The sequence below is a fragment of the Taudactylus pleione genome, unplaced genomic scaffold (assembly GCF_031769625.1).
Source record: "Taudactylus pleione unplaced genomic scaffold, aTauple2 ptg000041l, whole genome shotgun sequence".
Taxonomy (NCBI): Eukaryota; Metazoa; Chordata; class Amphibia; order Anura; family Myobatrachidae; genus Taudactylus; species Taudactylus pleione.
In genome coordinates, this window is record NW_028284443.1 from 18,629,789 (window position 1) to 18,652,216 (window position 22,428).

The 22,428-nt window shown below is 40.7% G+C and overlaps 1 protein-coding gene across 1 annotated transcript in view; it reads left to right on the top strand.

The window, feature by feature from the left end:
• WNT2 (Wnt family member 2) overlaps window positions 1-22,428 on the top strand; it is a 136,802-nt gene that overhangs the window by 42,546 nt on the left and 71,828 nt on the right. The window lies entirely within an intron of this gene.

Below are 22,428 nucleotides of genomic sequence, written 5' to 3' on the forward strand. Positions count from 1 at the left end.
GTGACCACCCACAGCTATAGCGAGCGGCCAAAAAGATGGTCGCGATGGTCTTGACCATCGCTACCATCGGGCTTGCGATGAGACCCTTGTGGTAGGGTCTCGTTGCCGCAAGCCCTGGAGTGCTTTTGGCTCTATCAGAGCGCACTTGGGCAACATCGACCCACTTGCGAGCGGGTCTGAATCAGGCCTTCTGTCTCTTGTTATTGAGACTATTATTCTTAGCTGTGCTCAAATGTTTACTATAATGGTTTTACAGCATGTTTTTTTGAGTCATATTTATGCTGAGTATGAGGAGTGTTTCTACTGAATGTCCGTGGTCATATTGTTTCAGTGTCAGGTTGGATGATATTTGGGCCTGGGAGATATTTGACCTTACAATCGACTCTAAGACTAACCTCATATGTATTATTTTGTCTAGTACAATATGTTTAGGTAGGGTACATGGTATCTAATTAGTTCAGGGTTTAGGTGTACCAAGTTGGTTATATGGGGTGATGCGATGGGGTGTTTAGGGAAAACATTTTGGGTTATGCTTTTTTGTTCTCTAACTGCCTTTGTTGTATTTGTGATTAATTTGTAATACATAATTTGTTTAATTTGTAATCATGTTTATCTTTGTTTGTTGCTCTTGCTGGATGCTCTTGCCATGTCAGGTAGGGCCTGTAGACTGCTGCACACACAGAGCTGCACCACTGTGACGCCAGTGGTGAAATGGTCCCTTTTTTTAAACCAGATTAAACTGTTCCATGTAGATAGTGTTCCTTCTTTAAACACACCTGGTTGGGAGTAAGATTATATCCATCTGAAAATAGTGGGTGGGTTGGGTTTACCACTCCACACATTCTACATATTCCATGTGAATGTTGATGGGAAAGTTGATGATGATGTGCAGATCATTCAGTTTTGTCCAGGAAACCGCTCAAACTGATGCGTTTGGCCCTTTGTGTTCCTATGTGCCTTCATTAATTCCTATCCCATATTTATATATATATATATATATATATATATATATTATACAGGTTGAGTCTCCCATATCCAAATATTCCGAAATACGGAATATTTTTGGCATGACTGAGATAGTGAAAACTTTGATTTTTAATGTACACAAACTTTGTTTAAGGCACAAAATTATTAAAAATAAAGTGTAAAATGACCTATAGGCTGTGTGTATAAGGTGTATATGACACATACATGAATTTCATATATGTACACAAACTTTGTTTGAGCCACCAAATTATTGAAAATATTGCATAAAATTACCTGCAGGATGTGTGTGTATAAGGTGTATATAAATCATAAATGTATTCTGTGTTTAGATTTGGGCCCTTTTCCTAAGACATTTCAATATGGTATGCAATTATTCCAAAATACGGAATATTCCGGTATCCAAAATACCCCTGCTCCCAAGCATTTTGGATATGGGAGACTCAACCTGTGTGTGTGTGTGTGTATGTATGTATATATATATATATATATATATATATATATATGTGTATATGTGTTATATATATATATATATATATATATATATATATATATATATATATTAGTGTGTAGGAGATTATAATGTTTTAGACCCCGTACTTATAGTTGGAAAGAGTGTCCTGGGACACCTGAACACTCTACCCAATCCATTACTACTTTAATTGATGAATTGAACTTGGTTGATTGGCATTTATGGAATCCTCACCTGGCTCATAACTGCTCTTTCTCGACCTTGCTCCACACCTTTTTTTAGAATTGATTTAACTTTAATTTACCATTGGTGGTGCCGCAGGTTGTGGTCCCTTGGGGTTTCTAACCATGCCCACCCTTCACCTATCTGTTAATTTTGCTGCTCTTCAGGAACAAGCATTTTGGAAACTCAACCTTGTTTGTCTAATGAGTGCTTGCTCGGAGGCACAGTGGGAGGTTTTTTAATTCAATGGAATTTTTTTTGGATGCTTTTAACAACTTAGGCTAATATTTTTTCCAAAAAGCACTCAAAAATTGTCAGGTATCCTTATGATTGAATTAGGTCAGGAACATCTATTTAAGTTATCCAACATGATCTTTATAAAAAATATATATATATATTCGTACACCATAAAATGAATTTGAAACAATTTTAAACTACTTACGACTTATATAAATTACTACAAATTTCCTATATAATCTACCACATGTTAACACAACACAAATCACTACAAGACTAAGCTACTGTACATCATTTCATTATTACATAGAAATCATTAACCATCACCATGTAAAGCAGGGCATCCACTATACAATTTTTTGTCAGATATCTGTCCAATCTGGCTGGTTGGAATGAAAACCTCGTAATGTATGGGAGCAAATGACATTCGTCCAGTTGCTCACAAACACTGGAAAATAGCCAAAAATGGTTGTTCAGACAAATTGGTTAAAACACACAAATGTAACCAATTTGAACTATTTTTTTGTCCTTTTTTCAGTGTTTAAAACCATATGATCGACTGTCATTTGCTCCCATACATTACCAGGTTTTCATTCCAACCAGCCAGATTGGACAGATATCTGACAGATAATTCTATAGTGGATGCCCAGCTTTAGCCATGTGTGGTTTGAGGGACAGATATACTTAACCATCAGGTAGAAAAGGAATCAGTATGATGATTTACCAACAGCGCAAGCCGGGCAGCAGTGAAAATCCCAAAGCTTTTTTTTACCCCCTAACCCTCTTTTAGGGGTGCCTAACCCTAACCCCCTCTAAGTGCCTAAACCTAACCCCCTCTTCCCTGCAGCCTAAACCGAAGTCTCCCAGGGGGGTGCCTAACCCTAACCTCCCGGGGGGGTGCCTAACCCTATGTCCCCCCCCCGGGAGCCCCTAACCTAACCCTTCACGCTCCCCCCGCGGCTGTCCGCAACTGGTTTACCTTCGATCAGTAAGCCGGGTGTCAGGCTCCCGGCGGAGGTCTAATGACAGGCGTCAGCATTTCGACGCCTGTCATTTGTACCTTGCCAGGATTAGACAGTTGGGAAGCCGGCGGTCGGGATTTCATCCGTCGGCTTCCCATAGAAAAGAAGTCAGATTCTCCATTGAGGAGTGTTGATATTCCATCTCTCTTCTATGGATACAGAAACATGAGTGAGTAACTGTCCTATCCATCTGCTAGTGTCTTTCTGAAAGTGTGTGAATCCAACCTTTCCCCTGCCCTTACCTGATAGGTGCATTCATAAAATGGGTGTTTCTAAACCTTATGGTGTTGGGTATCTTGTCTGCAAGGATCTCATGCCCAGGGGGCACTTTTGGTCAGTTGAAACTCAACAAAGGCCAGAGTCATATGTGTTGAAACGCTAATTAGATTGCAGTGTGAGATCTGGAAAGACCAGTTCTGGGCTCTGACTATAGTCATTTTGTTAAGTGACCATAGCTGTATATAAAATAAGTAATTTATGTCTATAGCTGTATAAGAATGTAATATTCTTCATATATACATATTGATTGGTTAATAATTAGTCTACAAATGGTTGTTATTAATATACATGATGTAACAAACACATTTCAGTTTGTCAAGAAAGATTGGCCCCCCTCATCTCTGGGCACCCCTTACACCTATGGTAGTTACGCCCATGCTTCTAGGCTACCCTGAGGTGGCAATTCATGACTGATTTGATGTACTTTTACGGTATTTTACATTACATGTCATTTGTATTTCTTCACTATTTGCTGGGTGATGCTTTTTTTAGTGTACCTTTTAAATCTGATTTTAAAAAGAACAAATATGTAAAGCCTAAGAAAACCAGTATTACGATTAAAACATGTTAACACGTGTTATTTAATGAGCATACATTGTGAGCCACACCTGTCCAATTTAACCATTACTAGGTTGTTTTCAAACTTTTCATAACTAATCTAAACTGAAAGATCACCTAGTAGTGTAAAATTTCATAGAAATTAGTTGATTTTCAATTATATCATGAAAAGCACAGGGACCCCATCTTGTTTTTTTATTATATGAATTGCTAATACACTGTCATGGTTTCAACAGCGCTCAGCAGAAATGCAGTAATGTAAAAACTAGTATATACCCAAAAGAATGTACACACAAAAGCTTAGGCTATAGAGCTAATAATTGCATAAGTAATCTATCACACAAGGTTAACAAATTTAAAATAATGAATAAGGAGTCACATCAATGTATCTAATGGTGTGTATACACTATGCAGAATTGCAGATATAACTGCAGATGATGGTCATTCATACACACTGAACGGCCATCATCTGTGTCTGGCCGTGGAGCTGGGTGGGGGCGTGTCCCGCCCCCCCTGCCCCAGGGCTACTGCTGTGTGTGTGCAGCAGTCTGCAGACCACCAATACACAATTGCCAATGGACAGATATGTCTGCAGTTATATCTGTCCATCGGCTGTGCAGCACAGCCAATGCAATATGTCTGTGAACTACGACGTTCACAGGCATATCGCGGGTACACACTGGCAGACGGGCAGCAAATATATTGGCTGATCAATTGACCGCCCAATATATCTGTCAGTGTGTACCCAGCTTAAGAGTATACATGAGAATGTCTTAGATTCAGGAGATACCAAATTCAATTTACTGGTCATCTCTAGACTGGCCTCCCTGTCTCCCCCCTCTAATCTATCCTCAATGCTGCTGCTTGGCTCCTCTTCCTCTCCAAATATACTGCTTATGTCTCACCTCTCCACCAGGCCCTACATTGGCTCTCCTCCTTCAGAACTTATTTCAAACTCCTCACACTCCATTATAAATCTCTCTTACATCCCTGACCTCTTCTCTGGGGTGAAGGGCAGAGAGCTAAACAGGTAAGTTAGCCAGGTAAAGATGTGGCTTCAGGGTTGATTCTAAAAAGTCAATAAAGATTATGGTATCTTTTAACTACTTGTAACTTGAGTTTGCAATTTAAACTTTGATGGATAGTTTGCTTTTTATAAAGATTGCATTATTATTAGTTACAGAAGTAGCATTTAAACTGAAGTAGCTTCACCAAAGGTTTGTCAGAGAATGTCTACATCTGATTTGGAACTGTTCACACCTCTGAATTACTGTATGAGAAAACCTCCCTAGGAGATCATATACATGAGTAAGAAGGTCACATGTGCTTGAGGTGTTTTTATTGGAGACTTCACCTAACAAATGCTATGGAAAATTAATTTGAAGATTTTGTTTGTCCAAGACCATAGTTTCTAAATCATTCACTGATTTGGTTATACCCCTTATTTTAAACAATTTTTGAGATTATTATTATCTTTTAATTATATGGCACAACACTGGCTAAAACTCACAATAAAGTACATAGATACACAATGGTACAAGCATGAACATAATTTTACATATATAATTATTTGCAGTGCTCAGATAACATAACATTATGTAGAGAATGCAGAGGGGTTTGAGCCATGTTCATAATGGCTTAGAATTTAGAGGGCTGTTGGTAGACTCAGAGGATGAATGAAGCAGAGGAATGCAATGGCTGGGGATTAGGATGAATTACTGTAGATAGTAGATATAGAGCAACGAGACAGAAAAAAATGAGGTGGTCAGCAGAGTTAAGATTAAAGTGAAGATTGTCTAGTCAGAAGATGGAAAGGCCAGCAAGGAGTATACTACAATACTCAAGTTGAGAAATGATAGAGTGAATAAGAGTTTTTGTAGCATCTAGGTTGAGGAACGGATGAATCTTGTTACAGAGGTAACATCCAAACAATAGACTTTGGGAACAGGAGAGCAGGAGATGATAAATTGAGAGGATAAGAAAAGATAACTTCAGGTTGTGATATCTATATGGAGACAGACAACAGACTAAAGGTGCTAAGGGAGACCTCTAGAGAGGGAAGAAAAGTAGTCAGGTGTCTTTGGGTGTTAAGACAGAGAAGGAACAGTTGGGCAAGTGGGAGGAAATTGTGGCACACTAGGACTTGCCAATCCTGACCCCATGGTACCTCAATTTGGCACTACTAACAATTACAGAATTTGACGGACTCCCCAATCTATGCCAAGAACCAACGCTAGGTGGATTGGTATTTTGCTACTGGGAGCCCACGCGTTGCTGTCCCTAAATAAATAAATATATATATATATATATATATATATATATATATTGAGTGTATGCATTTCCGTATTGACTGGAGTGCTATATATATATATATATATATATATATATATATATATATATATATATATAGCACTCCAATCAATACTGAAATGCCTGGGTGCCCTCACATGTGTCATATAAAGAGAGAGGAAGCTGCAGCACTCAAAAGGAATTATTTAATTAAAGAAATTCTGGTGACATAACACCTAGATGTTACGCTCAGGCTATGCTGACCCTCTGCCAAGGTATTGGAAGACCTGGACCCAGGTTGGGAAAGGAACAGGAGGTGAGGGGCCTGGATAAAGGACTTCCTTATCCACTAGTACCGAATGTTGGCTAGACCTGACCAGAGCCGCAGAGTCTAACTTAGTGGGGGGTGTTCACCAGTGACCCCTCCAAGTGGGATTTGGGCTTATGCTGCACCCAGCAAGCAGGTCGCGGCCAATTGGTCAGGTATCCGGCGCAAGTGGGAAATGGAAGAACACTATCACAGGGAAAGCAAAGGAAAAAAATACTGGAAGTTTTTGTACTGGTTTGATGTATTGAGTACACACTCTGTTGATCCAGATGCAAGGCTGACACAGGAGAATGGCACTAGGAGATTGTGCTTGGATGACATACGAAGTATATATGCTGTGGCCTCAGACGCAGAACTGGCACAGGAGAATGATGATATGAGATGGTACTTGGCTCGCGAGGTCAGGGGAAGCTGGTTCTGAGATCAGTAATTGCCAATCCTACGCTGTAACCTGACACTAGATCTCCTTGTCGACACACCCCATTTCCAGGAACGCCGGCTGACCCAGCCCCCACACCGCCAGTGTCCGGCTCATGGTCACTTAGGAGGAGCTGGCACTTTGGTGTCAACCCCTGGGAGAATGACAGCCAGTTTGATCCGCACCCCCCAAGTGAGGCCACTGAGCATGCTCACTCCACAGTGGAATGCACGTCAGTCATACGTGTCAAATGGGACATGACATCACTACTGGCTCAATGTATTGAATTAGAGCTGGATTTGTATAGAATCAAGATGCTGGAATGCAGTGAAGCACGCCGATGTGTGTCGTTTACCTGGAGAAGTGATGGCACCAGGATGCACTATGGAAAGAAGGCAATGATGTGAGCAAGTGGTACTTTTCACCTGCAGGGATTCACTGCACATTAACCAAGCAACTGGTATCCTCCATGTATGATTTTAACATGTGGAGGATTCCATTTGCTTGGTTAATCTGCATGGTATCCTTACAGATGTAATGTTAGAAAGATGGTACTGAATGGTGATTCTACTGATAATATAGTAATTTTAAAGAGGCACAAGGTATGAGGCTTTGGTAGTACAGGAACTCTGGATGGGGGCTGTTTGAAATGGAGTGAAATAATCCACAGGAATACTGGACAGAACTGAGATATGGTGGTGGCACAGCTGATTAAATGAGAACACATACTGGAACTGAGATATGAAACATTGAGGAATGTGCTGGAGCTATGAGTTTTGAGACAATGTAGAGTGCTGGAGCACATGCTGGAGATGCGAGATATGAGACACTAAGGAGAGTGCTAGAGGACAGACTGGTTCTGTGAGATGAGGCACTGCTGAGAGTGCTGGAATACAGGCTGAAAAAGTGAGGTACTGTGTAAGGCACTGTTTGGAATTCTGGAGCACAGGCTGAAACTAATGTATGAGGCACTTCAGATGGTGCTGTAGCTTAGGCTTAAACTACAATGTAAGATGCACTGTGGGGAGTGCTGGAACACAGGCTGGAAATGTGATGTATGAGGCAAAGAGGAGAATGCTGGAGTTCTGAGGTAAGAGCCACTGCAGAGAGTCCTGGAGCATATGTACATGAGGAGATCTGTAGAATATATGTATAATGCACACCAATGGCAAGTAGGAATCAGCCAGCACCAATCCAGACCCCATAGGTAGGAACTTTGGTCCCTTGGATTGTGACAGCTGAAAACCAGAAGAGCATATTCACAAAGGATTGGAAGGTCAATGGTGTTGAATGCTGATGGGATGTTGAAGAGTACAAGAATAGAAAACTTTCTTTTGGATTTAGTCATGAGGAGGACATCAGAGACTTCGGTGAGGATAGTTTCGGTGGGGTGAACAGCGCAAAAGTCAGAATGTAGAGGGTAATAAAGGGGGTTGGTGGAGAGGAAGGAGCTGAAGCTGCTATACACCACTCGCTCAAGGAGTTTGCATATGTAAAGGGGAAGGAGAGGTCAAGGAAGAAAGATAGATGGATAGTGGAGTTTGTGATATGTTTAAAGGATGAGGAAAAGGTGCCAGAGGACAGAGATATATTGATCAGGTGTGCAATATGGGAGTATTCCTTAAAAGGGTGAGACCGGAGAAGCTGGGTTAGGATTGCGACAAGGGCACAGGTGGATTGAGGTAAGGAGGGAATGGACTTCAACACCAGAGGGAAGGAGGGCAAGGATTGCAGTCTTGTTGGGTGAAAACCTAAAGGGAGAAGATGTTATGGTGGATGGACTCATTTTTGGAATTAATGTGGATGACAAAGGTAAGAGAACTGAGGTAGAAGGGGAGTGGGTGGGAAAGAAGGAGCAGTTGAAGGTGGGAAGAGGTGGTGGGCTTTGGAGGACTAGGAAATTAGGGTCTTGAAGGACTGTTTAGCAAGTCAAGAACTGGAGCTAAAGGAAGAGAGAATAAATCTGATGTGGAGGAGGTCAGCAAGGAAGAATGATTTCCTCCAGAGGCACTCAGCAGTGAGAGAGCATTTTTGGGGAAATGGGTCAAAGTAGAGTTCCATGGTTTGGTAGAGGACATAGTCCTAGAAAGCAACAGCAAATTAAGGAGAAATATGTAATCCACAGGATAAAGACTGGTTTTAGAGGAGAGGAAAAGGGAAATGCTAAGGAGATAAGGTTGAGTTGGATAAAGGGAAAGGAGAACTGCCATTCTAACTGTAGCATCATCTAGTTGAGTTTGCCTGCTCTTATCCAGGTGTCCTGGCAATTTACATAAACACCAATTTTATCAACCTTTGATTCCACTGTAATGTCTGAGGTAACTAAGCAATGTCTTACTGATATACTATGTTTTGTTTGTAAGCATAAAGAATGAGAAACACAATATGACTTGCTGAAGAAATAAAAATCACTTCAGGATAATTTTTTCTGATCACCATGGGAACTTTGGACCTTTTGAATAGGGGTAGAGGTTAGAGCGAGGGATTAGTAAGCACATTGGGCCATATTCAATTAGAGACTAAAAGCCATTTTCGCCAGTTTTTTTGCGAAAATGTCGCCTAAAAAAATGTCGCCAAATTCAATTCCAGGACAATTTCGCCTAAGCGGAAACAATTCTCCAAAAAAGATTCTCCAATCAATAGCAGGTGTAAAGAAGTGGAAAATCTTTATTTTGGGGTGCAAACATGGGAAAATGACTCAGAACCCTTGGGACAGCAACCCAAAGGACAAATCTGCAAAAAAGAAAAACCTAAGAACACCCCAAAAAAGACATGTCATTTTTGGGGTGAAAATGTAAAAAGTGGGGGGATAAACATAAAAGTAGCGAAATAGACGACTTGGGGGTCCCCCAGTATGGGTCAGGTGTTTTTGGGATTGCAGGTGCATGCAGCAGGTGGATTTTTCATGTTTTAAAAAGTTCACTTTAGAGACGTAAAAATATGCTAGCACCCATTTTCAAGTGCCCCAAATTTGACAGGAATACTTATTTTCACCAAAAAATACAGCTTTATGCCATTCTTCACCCCTTTTACAAAGACACTAATAGCAAGCAATTTACACAATGTAAGTACCAAAAATAGTCTTATTAGGGCTATTAGTACACATCTATATTGATTCCCTATGTTAATGTATCTTTTTCTGGGGTACAGACTGATTTCCCCAATTCTTTCAGTACTTTTTGCCTGTTCCGCATTCGCCTATTTCCGTTTTCGCCTGTTTTGCAATTGAATTAGGCGAAAAGCAGGGACGAGCATGGAATGAATTTGCCTCTGAAACAGGCGAATGAAGCGAAAAGTCGGACAGGCAAAAACTTTGCCTCTAATTGGATTCCCCTCATTGTCAGGAGTTCAATCCCCGGGTAGGGAAAGAGGCATTGTTTTATTTTTTTATATATATTTAATTTTTTGCCAATCTTTTAGAAAATAAGGGTTTATACATTTACTTTATCAGATCGGAATTTATGATAGTATTAATATATGTGTATATGCAATATTTTAGATGTTTTAGAATGTTTTTGTTTTTTTATGTTTTCTCAGTGGCAATGTAATTCAATGTGAGAAGTCTATTCAGGATCAGCCAATCACACACCGGAGTCTATTGAGTATCAGGAAAAACCTCATCCAACTGGATTTTAGATCTGGGGGATATAAGGAGAAACAGACCAGGGTAACTTTCAGTCTTTGAGAGAGCCTTCGGTGGTGAGAGGCGAAACGCGTCAGTTAACTCCAAAAAATGTAACCCCCCGCCATGTGGTCTTGGCACCAAAAGCGGACACTGGCTAATTTGTTGCTACTGATATATGGACAGTCCTTTCCCTGCTGGCAATACGAACAACCGTTCGCAGCCTGGGGTCACCATCGAAACAATTGGTAAATGTTGTATTTTCATAGTTGCCATAGAAAACTTTGGGGAGTAAACTAGTAAGCTTAAAGGGGGGAAATGTAGCAGATATCAACCTAAATGTTCCTGATGTTTTAAAATACAGAGATCCTCTAAAGACCAATGTTTTCAGAGGGGATGTAGTCAGGATGCCGGCTGCCGCTATCCCGATGCTGGAATCCTGCACAGGATCAAGATCCCGATGCTGGCATCCCGAAGAGGTTGAAGATACCAGCGTCTGCATCCGGACCACCGGCACCCCAAAGGAAAGTATCCGGCTTACCTTCACTGTTAGCCCAGAGATGGGGGTGTTAGGTTTAGGCACCCCATGGGGAGGGGGAGTTAGGGTTAGGCATGACCGGGGGGAGGTTTGGGTTAGGCACCCCCCAGAAGGGTTAGGTTTAGGGTTCAGGAAGGGGGGATTAGGGTTAGACACCACCGGGGGGGAGGCTAGGGTTAGGCACGACCAAGGGAGGGTTAGGGGGGGGATGGTACTTACCAGCCGTAGTTTGGATCTCCAACAGTCGGGCTTCTGGCATCTGTGTATTCAGCCACCAGTATATCATACCCAACCCTTTTCAGAGGTTTGACTGCATTTTTGGGGTTAATAAATAGGTCCATAGGGAGTAATATCAACAAAGCTTACAGTAGTTTTTGCAAGGTAATTGTATTGTAGACACTTGATTGATAGAAAAACTAGAGTGAAAAATGTAGTTGAGAAACTCAATAATCATGTTTATAGAATTCACAGTATATTCATACGTCATAGCTTGCTCTGTATTTTATTTAACCTTGGTAATATCTTATGGATCTACAGACACAGGGCCTGATTCAGCAAGGAACGCAGTTGGTAATATGCACACAATCGGACAATTGTTGCGTACTGCTCATGCGTATGCATCGCAGTGCGTGTGCGCGAACTAGCAATTGCGATAGGGACTGCGATCACAGAGTGACAGGAAGTGCCATTTGTGGGTGGTAACGGGGAGGTGGTTGGTTGAATTAGCCACTGCGATGCCCTACTCAGCCTGAGGCCTGATAGCGTGCGTGGAAGTTAGCAATTTCTGAGTAAGGTCAGGGCTTGTGCAAGTGTGCATGAGGCTGCGATTGTACCAATGTTTTTGCAGTCCTGCTAAACATTACAGATGTGTGTAAGGTAAAGTGGGCGTCCTTATGTAGTGCAGTGACAGCATAGCGATCTCAATGGATTAGCATACTATCGCATTTGAACTGCGTGCATAATCGCATTCCGTAGTGAATCAGGGCCACAGCTATTTAACTTTTAAAACACCAACTTGTCCTACTTTGTAACTTACAGGAGCGCACACCCTGGAAAATACACAAATCTAACAGATGCCTATTCTTACAGGTTTAATATAGGAATCAGGATATACAGTTATTATTTGGTCAAGACCTTTTGACACTTGTATGAAGTAGTTGAAAAAGTTACAAACATCTGACACTTCTCTCCTCATGGTTTGTTTTATTATCTTACCCTATGACTGACTGACTGCCTGCTGAAATCAATGTTGATATTCGTAGCGGATTGTCAACTTTAGGAGATTAGACAGAAAAGTACATCATATTATCATCAGAAGATAGTCCAGTTACTACCACATTCTCCACTTAGCTATTGTAGCAGTATAGGGTGGGCTATAGGGAGCACAGACCCCCAAAAATTAAGTTATCGTAATCTTACATCATATTTGATTAGAGAAATGTTAAGGTTTTTGCTATTTATTTACACATAAAGGGTGTAATGGCTATTTTATTTATTATTTGTTCCCTCTTTCGTGTTGTGATTTTTATACCCTGGAGTTTATGATGGTTTTTTTTTTTATTATTTGACTTATTTACCTGCCTGATATTTATGGTGTTCCCTGTTAAAGATTTACAGGCAATCTGTAATGAAGATAATACAATACAGTTTGAGTGTGTTTAATTGAAACAAAAGGTGCCCCATGGTGTTTACTATATATGTTGTATAATATATTCTGTTGGCTCTTGCAATTGAATTCACAAGCACTTTAGTCATTTGCATTTTTTGTAGTCAGAAATATATTTGGGGTTTGTTTTAGTTTTTTTGTTATCTTGGTGGGAATGTTCACAAGATGACCATTTTAGTTTGTTAGGGAGTAAATATGCTTGATTTGTTTGTGCATTGAAATGGATTTTTGAAAATCCACTAGTCACATAACACCTCATTTGTGCAGGTATATTTGTACTTTGCTCTCATATTTCAAATATTCGATATGCACTATAATTTTGGGTAATACATCAAATTGGACACTTGGACAGTTTCTTGTACAGACTGTTTTCAAGATTGTGCATGCAAAAACGTATCCTTTAACTGGTCCTTTACCCCACCCAAGTATTTTCTGGAGTGACTTTGCATTTTCCTTGGCTGTTGCAAACTTGAGAAGTATAAGTGCTTAAATCTGAAATGGATTACAGAACCCCATGTTTTCTTTTTTATTTAATCCACCAAGGTTTTTTTTTCTAAATTACTGGTCGCAAAGTTCTGTACAAATAAAAAAAGAAAAAGAAAAATCTGGAGCTTTTACATGGCTCTCAACAGGCTTTAATCATTGTGACATGTGAACAAGGATTGTATTTACAGTAAGTAAGATTTATCACAACTAGAAGTGTAGTTTGCTGAAACTCTGTTAAATATTATTTTTCTGTGAGTATCAGACAGCTGCCACAGCAAAAACTATCCAATGTGGTGAGGATTACATATCGCTCTGGAGGGCCCGGTACATTCATGGAACTGAACACTCAGTTTCAACATCCAGTTCCACATTTGAACAACAAATTATTTTAAAATATATGGTAGATATGATTTATATGCTGATAATGTATACATGTATTTTGTATGCCACTTCTGTTTTAAATACCAAAAACAAAATATATCAAAAAGTAGCGCCTATACCTGCTCTACAATTAACAGGGATGATTCGTAGGCTACCAAATAAGTGGTATCTAACCCAAAGGTTCACATACTAAATTTCCAACTGGCAAATTTCAACATATAATTTATTAAAAAATAACATATAAAAATAGCAATTGTATCAAAACATCAGATAAAACTTGCATAATACAGTGCATCCGGAAAGTATTCACAGCGCTTCACTTTTTCCACATTTTGTTATGTTACAGCCTTATTCCAAAATGGAATAAATTCATTTTTGTCCTTAAAATTCTAAACACAATACCCCATAATGAGAATGTGTAAAAACATTTTTTGAGATTTTTGCAACTTTATAAAAAAAAAAAACTAAGATCACACGTACATAAGTATTCACAACCTTTGCTCAATACTTTGTTGATGCACCTTTGGCAGCAATTACAGCCTCAAGACTTTTTGAATATGCCGCCACAAGCTTGGCACACCTATCTTTGGACAGTTTCACCCATTCCTCTTTGCTGCACCTCTCAAGCTCCATCAGGTTGGATGGGAAGTGTCAGTGCACAGCCATTTTCAGATCTCTCCAGAGATGTTCAATTGGATTCAAGTCTGGGCTCTGGCTGGGCCACTCAAGGACATTCACAGGCTGTGTGCTCAGGGTCGTTGTCCCGCTGAAAGATGAACCGTCATCCCAGTCTGAGGTCAAGAGCGCTCTGGAGCAGGTTTTCATCCAGGATGTCTCTGTATATTGCTGCATTCATCCTTCCCTCTATCCTGATTAGTCTCCCAGTTCCTGCCTCTGAAAAACATCCCCACAACATGATGCTGCCACCACCATGCTTCACTGTAGGGATGGTATTGGCCTAGTGATGAGCAGTGCCTGGTTTGCTCCAAACATAACGCCTGGCATTCATGCCAAAGAGTTCAATCTTTGTCTCATCAGACCAGAGAGTCCTTCAGGTGCATTTTGGCAAACTCCAGGTGGGCTGCCATGTGCTTTTTACTAAGGAGTGGCTTCCGTCTGGCCACTCTAATATACAGGCCAGATTGGTGGATTGCTGCAGAGATGGTTGTCCTACTGGTTCTCCTCTCTCCACAGAGGAATGCTGTAGCTCTGACAGAGTGACCATTGAGCTCTTGGTCACCTCCCTGATTCTCCCCCGATTGATCAGTTTAGACGGCCGGCCAACTCTAGGAAGAGTACTGGTGGTTCTGAACTTCTTCCATTTATGGATGATGGATGCCACTGTGCTGATTGGGACCTTCAAAGCAGCAGTACCCTTTCCCAGATTTGTGCCTTGAGACAATCCTGTCTCGGAGGTCTATAGACAATTGGACTTCATGCTTGGTTTGTGCTCTGACATGCACTGTCAAGTGTGGGACCTTATATAGAGAGGTGTATGCCTTTCAAAATCTTGTCCAATCAAATGAATTTACCACTGGTGGACTCCAATTAAGCTGTAGAAACATCTCAAGGATGATCAGTGAAACAGGATGCACCTGAGCTTAATTTTGAGCTTCATGGCAAAGGCCGTGAATACTTATGTACCTGTGATTTCTTAGTGGTTTTTTTTATAAATATGCAAAAATCTCAAAAAAACTTTTTACACGTTGTCGTCATGAGGTATTGTGAGTAGAATTTTTAGGACAAAAATGAATTTGTTCCATTTTGGAATAAGGCTGTAACATAACAAAATGTGTAAAAAGTGAAGCATTGTGAATACTTTCCGGATGCACTGTATGATTCAAGTGATTTCTATTAAAATAGCACATCCATAAACATATGAAAGGGAAATGCTCTAGTATACAGTACCCATCTAATTGTGTATTTCAGATAGTCCCAGTGGGTCCACCGGTGACTAGGATAATACACATGGAAAGAGGTTAAATTCCTGCCGGGGAAGGTAGAGCCCCATGTATAATGCACGTGTGGTTCCTCATACAGTAGATGATTTAGGCTCCCTGGAGTCTCCAAGATCACTGTTGTGAGCTGTTGCACTCAAATGCTATATTACAGCCTGACCTCAGATATGTTGCTGGGTCTGTCCACTCATTCCCAGTGAACTGCAAGAGCCGCCTCTGTAGATCGACTGAGGTCACTGCTTCACAAGATGGCTGTTAATAAATGATGTTATTTTATATTCTTCTTTTGTAGTAGTACTTTTTGTTTGATATCACTTTAGAGTTTTCTCAAGTGGGGAATTGGTTAGTTGGAATCCATAGTTGGCAGCCTACCTGCTCTGTCTTAAGACTGTGTGCATTTTTAAAAAAAAAATTTCTCATTTCAAAAACAAAATCTACCTACAGTATCTGGCAATTGAGAATACCGTACATACATAAATGTCATACTTGACTCTGAACTGTCCTTTAATGCCCACATTCAATCTGTTTCCAAATCCTGTTAAATACATTAAAAAAACATATCCAGAATACGACCATAAACACTGCAAAAACTCAAATTCATGTACTCATTATCTCCCGTATTGATTATTGCAATAGTCTCCTTACTTGCTTTCACCCCTACAATCTATTTTGAATGCAGCTGTGAGGCTGATATTCCTTGCTAAACGTTCATCTGCTGCTGCTCTGCTCTGTCACTCTCTCTATCTGTTACCTGTATTCTACCGAATTCTATATAAAATACTTTTACTTACACATAAGGCTATTTACCAAACTACAACAACATATATCTCTTCACTTTTCTCAAAATATATCCCAATCCGACCTCCATGTTCTGCACAAGATCTGGGTCTCTCATCTATGCTCATTACCTGCTCCCATTCAAAGTTACATGATTTTTTTGGGTTGTGGAAACAGTGCGTAGAGTGCAATGAGATATACAGATTATATTGCAATAACCCTGGAGCTCAAAACAGACAAAGTATCAAAGTACGCACACACAGATGGTAAATGCAAACATGTGGAATTGACACAGCCAAACACCCTGGCACAGATTCTAAAACTCCCACTTAACTTCACCAGGAATCCCTGAAAAATGATATTGCTTATACTTGGTGAGGAACCAGGTCTCGGCCCAGTGTACTTGTTTCCTATCAAGAAAGTAACAGAGTACTTAGCTGGTATGAGGACTGGAAACACCACGGATGGAAATACGGGTATGGATGTGCTGCGATCGAGAAAACACAGTACCATAGTTTAAACAACACTGAAAGAAAACTATACTAAAGAGTATAACTCTGGAGTGGTAGCACCTATGTAGGACACAATTGATACTCAGGCACTGGCGGAGAGCAGTGAGCAGGATTTTTTAGTGGCTGGCTAATATGTAAATGATGAGTGCTGGAGGTTAGTGGTAACACCTGAAAGGGGTGTTATATAATTTCTATCCCAAGGCTGAACCCTGCTGGGTACTGTTAAGGTTTCTAATTGGGAGAGCCATCAATCAGTGGCCTGATGAGCGTTTGATGCAGGCCAGTGGTGTCCATGACTGCTGATACTGACACTCCCTGTGCCCTACCACTTTCCTCCAGTCATTTGGTCTCTGCTGCTTGGTGTGTCTACCTAATATGCGTGGCTGCGGTGTGCTAATTAGTTTTCAGCCTTCTCTACAGTCCTATGTTGGTGTCTGTGTATCTGATCTTTTGGCTCCTTTCCTGATTGGAGCACAGCAGATGGTCTTCTGTTATTGCTTTCCCATATCACTCTCAGTGAATGCACAGTGCAGGGACTTTATTTACTCTGCCGTGGACTCCACCTGTTACCTGCCACAGTTCCATTTGCCCTCCTAGATTCTCTCTTCTAAATGTCCTTCACTCTGACTTCCCCCTTGTTCCTCCTCTACGCTCTTGCTCTCTGTTTCTCCTAGCCCTATCTGGTTTTCTCTTTTTCTCTTTCTGCCCTGGAGATACCTACGAAAACCCTCAGTTTCCAGAACAGGGTTTGGCATAATTCTCAGTGAATATGTATCTACCAATAGTCTGCCATTCAGTGTGACTTTTTTCTAATGGAGTGTTGAATTTTTCTCTGGAATTAAAAACAGGAGAGTATCCCCGGCACTGAGGACTGTACAAAACTTCATTGTGACACTTCTGCTATTCAAAACTAGTCCCTTATTCTCCATAAATGGGAGAATAGCAATATAGGACTGTTAAAGGTAGTGTCAGCACTTAAGATATAAGTGATCAAACACCTGTTACCCAAACATGAAATATGTACTGCAATTGGCAAATAAGGGATGACACAACAAAAAAAATCATAATCCATAATCAAATGACTTCTTAGTTAGATTAATGGCATAATACAACTCACTATTGTCATGGATAAATAACAATCGTTTTCACTACTGTAGACAATGGTTAGAAGAATAATTAAAAATGCAAATAATGTAAAAATTATTGAAAAATGTATCACAAGTTGAAAATCAGAGTTAAAAATAAAGCATAAAAGCAAAATTAAATTCTCACTTAAAATTGCAATGCATTTCATCGCACCTGCCGCTTCCTCAGATAGCGTTGAATGCACCATGTAAACATTTGCAGCGCAAGTGGAAAAAGTATGTATACTCTTGTTTTGAATAACTGGTTGACCCTCCTTTGGCAGCAACAACCTCAATCAAATGTTTTCTGTAGCTGCGGTTCAGACCCGCACAACGTTCAGGGGGAATTTTGAAATCATTCCTCTTTCCAAAACTGTTGCAGGCCATCAATACTCTTAGGTGTTCTGGTGTGTACCACTTTCATCAAGGTATGCCAAAGCGCCGCAATCGGGTTGAAGTCAGGACCATTAATTCTGTGTTTTGGGTCAGTGTCCTGGTGAATCAGTCAACGTCTTCTGAGCTTTCATTTGCAGATGGAAAATGTTTTGGTAAACTTTTTAAAATATTTTTTTCTGTCATTGTGATCAAGTGGTGCAGGCTGTGAGCCAGCAAAGCAGCCCCAAACCATGATGCTACATACACCATACCTTACAGCTGAGATGAGGTTTTGCTTCTGGGGTGTTGCTGTGCCTTTCTTTCTTCACAAAGTGTTGTTTTCCTTCCAAAAAAAATAAACTTTTAATTTCATCTGTCCACTAAACATTCTGACTGTAACCCTGTGGAACATCCAGATGATCTTTAAGGAACTTCAGTAGTGCTGCAGTCATTTTATTTTGGACAGCAGTGACTTTTTCCGTGGTGTACTCCCATGAACACCATTATTCACTGTTTTTTGTACTGTAGACTCGTGATCAAATATGATTGCAAGTTGCAGAGATTTCTGTAAGTCTTGAGCATTCTATGCTGTGCTGTGCTCTCGCAGTCAACAAGTCTTAATCTTAATTCTTCTGAGATCTCATTTGCTGGAGGCATGATTTGCCTCATGCAATGCTTCCTGTGAATAGAAAAATCAAAAATTGGTAGTGCAAGGCAACTCTGACCAACACCTCCAATCTTGTCTAATTGATTGGACTACAGGCTAGCTAACTGCTGATGCCAATTAGCTTTGTAATCCTTAGCCTAGGGGTTCTACAGTAGTGGATTTACTGCTAGGCAACAGAGGTGGCCGCTTAGGGTCTGGCGGGTCCCAGGCGGCCCTGCCAACAGGGCTGTAAAATGGAGGCTTATTTTATATAGTACCGGCCCCAGCAGACTGTCAGTACATTGGACAGCTGCCGGGTGCCGCTCTGGCTCACTGTCCTCTCCTCTGCACTCTATGCTGCGTGTGACATCTCACGTACAGAGAGAGAACAGCTGAGAACAAGCTTGAAGAACAAGAAGCCGAGGTCCGAGTTCAGAGTGAGCACAAATGAAGGTAAGTCTTGTGCCAGTGCTACAGTAGTGGGAAAGGAAGGGGGGAGGTCGCGAATGGGGGTGAGTCAATCACCGAGCACCCAGGGACCGGCACGATATGAAAAAAGATAGGCATTAACTACAGTAATATTCTGTTTCCTTAAAGCAGCACTAGAAGAAGAAGTCACATCTAAAATCTTGCTCTCTTTCTCTATGAGGGAGGCCAGGAGCTGGCTGCCAGATTTCAGCCTGCGTGCAGAAGTGGAAAAATGGGCATGAGCCAAGCATACACAAGTACAAGAGATGAGGATGTGTTGTTGGAACTGCAGCCACAGAGTTGGTGCTAAGCGTACATATGCCTGTTCCTAGGTGCATCTTCTGTGTAGATTGATGGGCACGGATAATGATTAGTAACAAGACAATCATAGGGATAGGGGACGGGCGCACCACAAGGCGTATAAAACTCTGCATATAGTCGAATATGCCATTTCCAAGGGGGGAGGTGCTGGCCGCAAGTGAACTGCTGAACGTGTCTGCATGATCGTGCGCAGAGCGGCAGCAGACTGTCAGTGATTGACATTCTGCTGCTGCTTGTGGGCGGGGGGGGCAGGGCTTCCATTTTCCAAAACAGGCGTGTTGCTGCCATTGGGGAGGAAAGAGGCCAGGATCTCCGTCGGCCTCTTTCCCTTATCTGCGAGGGCCGGCTTGCGTGAACTGAGTGGACCCCATAGTCACTCAGTCAGCTGGGGTACACACAGATGATGCGATGCAGCGTCCAAGGACACAGATCATTAATGCATGCAGGAGATATGGTGCCTCCTGCTGCATTACCAAATTACCAAGGACGGAATTGCAAAAACTGCCTGTGTGCGGCTTTGCAATTCCGTGCTTTGCTGAATCAGCCCCCAAATTATATATTCTCAGTATGAGATTCTTTCACATTATATTAATAGAAAAATATTAGAAAAAATAAAACACAAAATTGATCAAACACAGTAGCGTACTAGAAAGCACAAAATTCCTGATGGTCAAAATGTCACCTACTCTTTATCCCTACTCCTTATATTATCATGAACTGCAGTATCATCTGGGATCATTGTCTCTGTTGCACATATAATGATGAGGCCTATACAGTAAACAGTAGGAAATACATATATTACAAAATAATAAATATAACAGGGCTAGTAAAATTACCCTAACAAACACCCATTATCACTTTAGGACATTTTGGACTAATCTCAACTAATACCAAAGTTATCTGCCCTCAGAGGATATGGGTTGCAGTACTTCTAGTATATATAATAAATGTTTAAAATACTTGGTTAAAGCCAATAATCTAATATATATTTTAACTTTGGACAAAAGTGTATGTTAAGTGAATTACATCCTACTGTATTTAAATTGGTTAATGCTTAAAAGAATGAAAAATTATTTTGGCTAGAAATTACTATGTGTAAGTAGCATTACGGTGTGTGGCATAATATTACAAGGGGCATTACGGTGTGTGGCATAATGTGTAAGGGTCATTACTGTGTGTGGCATAATGCATAAAGGGCATTACTGTGTGGTATAATTTGTAAAGGGCATAATTGTGTGGCATCATGTGTAAGTGTCATGTTTGTAAGGAGTGCTACTGTGTGGCATAAAGTGAATGGGCTATGTGTGGCATAACATGAATTGGCACTACTGTCTGACAAAATGTTAATAAGGGCCACTACTGTGCAGTGTAATGTGACTAAGGAACACTACTGTGCAATGTAATATGACAAAGGGGCACTACTGTGTGGTTTAATGTGACGAAGGGGCACTACTGTGTGGTTCCAGCAAGACCACACTTGTTTTCTTTTTTTTTTCTGTCGCATAGATTTGGAGAGCGCTCTCCCTGCTTCAATTGTGAATGGCAGCACCAATCCTCTTTATGTACACTGGGCACAAATAAGTGTAGTTACAGCTCTGCTTTGGTGTGCACAGATGTGTCCTCCTCTGTGTTCAGCACTCCTGTCTTAAAAATTCCTGCAGTGAACACTATTAAATCTTCTACAACTGCTAAGATCGGGGTTGGTCAATTGGGATTTTTTTTAAAAAAAAAGCAAAGTATAAGAAGGAAAGACAAATAATGTCAGGGGAATGAATCAGGAATGAAAATATAGTGCTATGGATTGTTTGAGGAAGGGGGGCCCCAAATTGGTGTCTTGCTTAGGGCCCCATGAGATCTAAATCAGCCTCTGGTTCACTTTTTTTCCAACCTATACTATGAATGTTAGGAGGATGTATTCAATATGGACAAGAGATGTATTGTAATTTGTGCATTGTTTGATTAACCAGATTGTTTGTCCATTTTTGTGACGTGAAGATGAAATTACGATCACATTTAATTCCAAAAAGGATCACACCGTTTAATTTCCACTGTATCTTATCCCTCTAATATGCATGAACCCTTTGAATTTTCAACAGTATCTACAGTGAAAAAAGTTATTTGGGCTCTATGGTTTTGCTTTATCTCTTTCAACATATCCAACCCTTTCCCTTTTTAGTTCAGTAAATTTAATTGTATTAGTGTTTTAGACAGGTTGGGTACAGGATGCCGGCGGTCAGAATACCAATCACGGCATTCCGACAGAATCCCAACATTTGATGGTACACAGCCTAACCCGCAGCTTAACCCTTACCCCCCCACCTCCCATTTCACTTTAACCCTCCTCCGTAGTGCCTAACCTTAATGCTAATCCTACTACTTATCATCGGGATGACAGCAGTCGGGATTCTGGCCCTGGTATTGTGAGCACTGGCATCCTGACCCCAGGGATGGTGACAACATCTCTTTTAGACTAGCTTTATATGCATTTTTACCGTCCTTTGTCTATATTTCTTATAGGCTGTTTCCTAAGCACTGCTAACAACTTTTTAGGAGAACTACATTGACTTTTTCTTTATTTAGCTTTTATAAGATTGAGGCCATTTCCTGGTATGGTCAATTGAAAGAATTACTGGTAATCGGGCAACTCCTGCATTGGCTCAACATACAAAGAAATTACATGAAACCGTTGCACACTTTTGGGCATAATTAAGCAAATTAATTTTCAATTTACAGAGTCTTTAATAA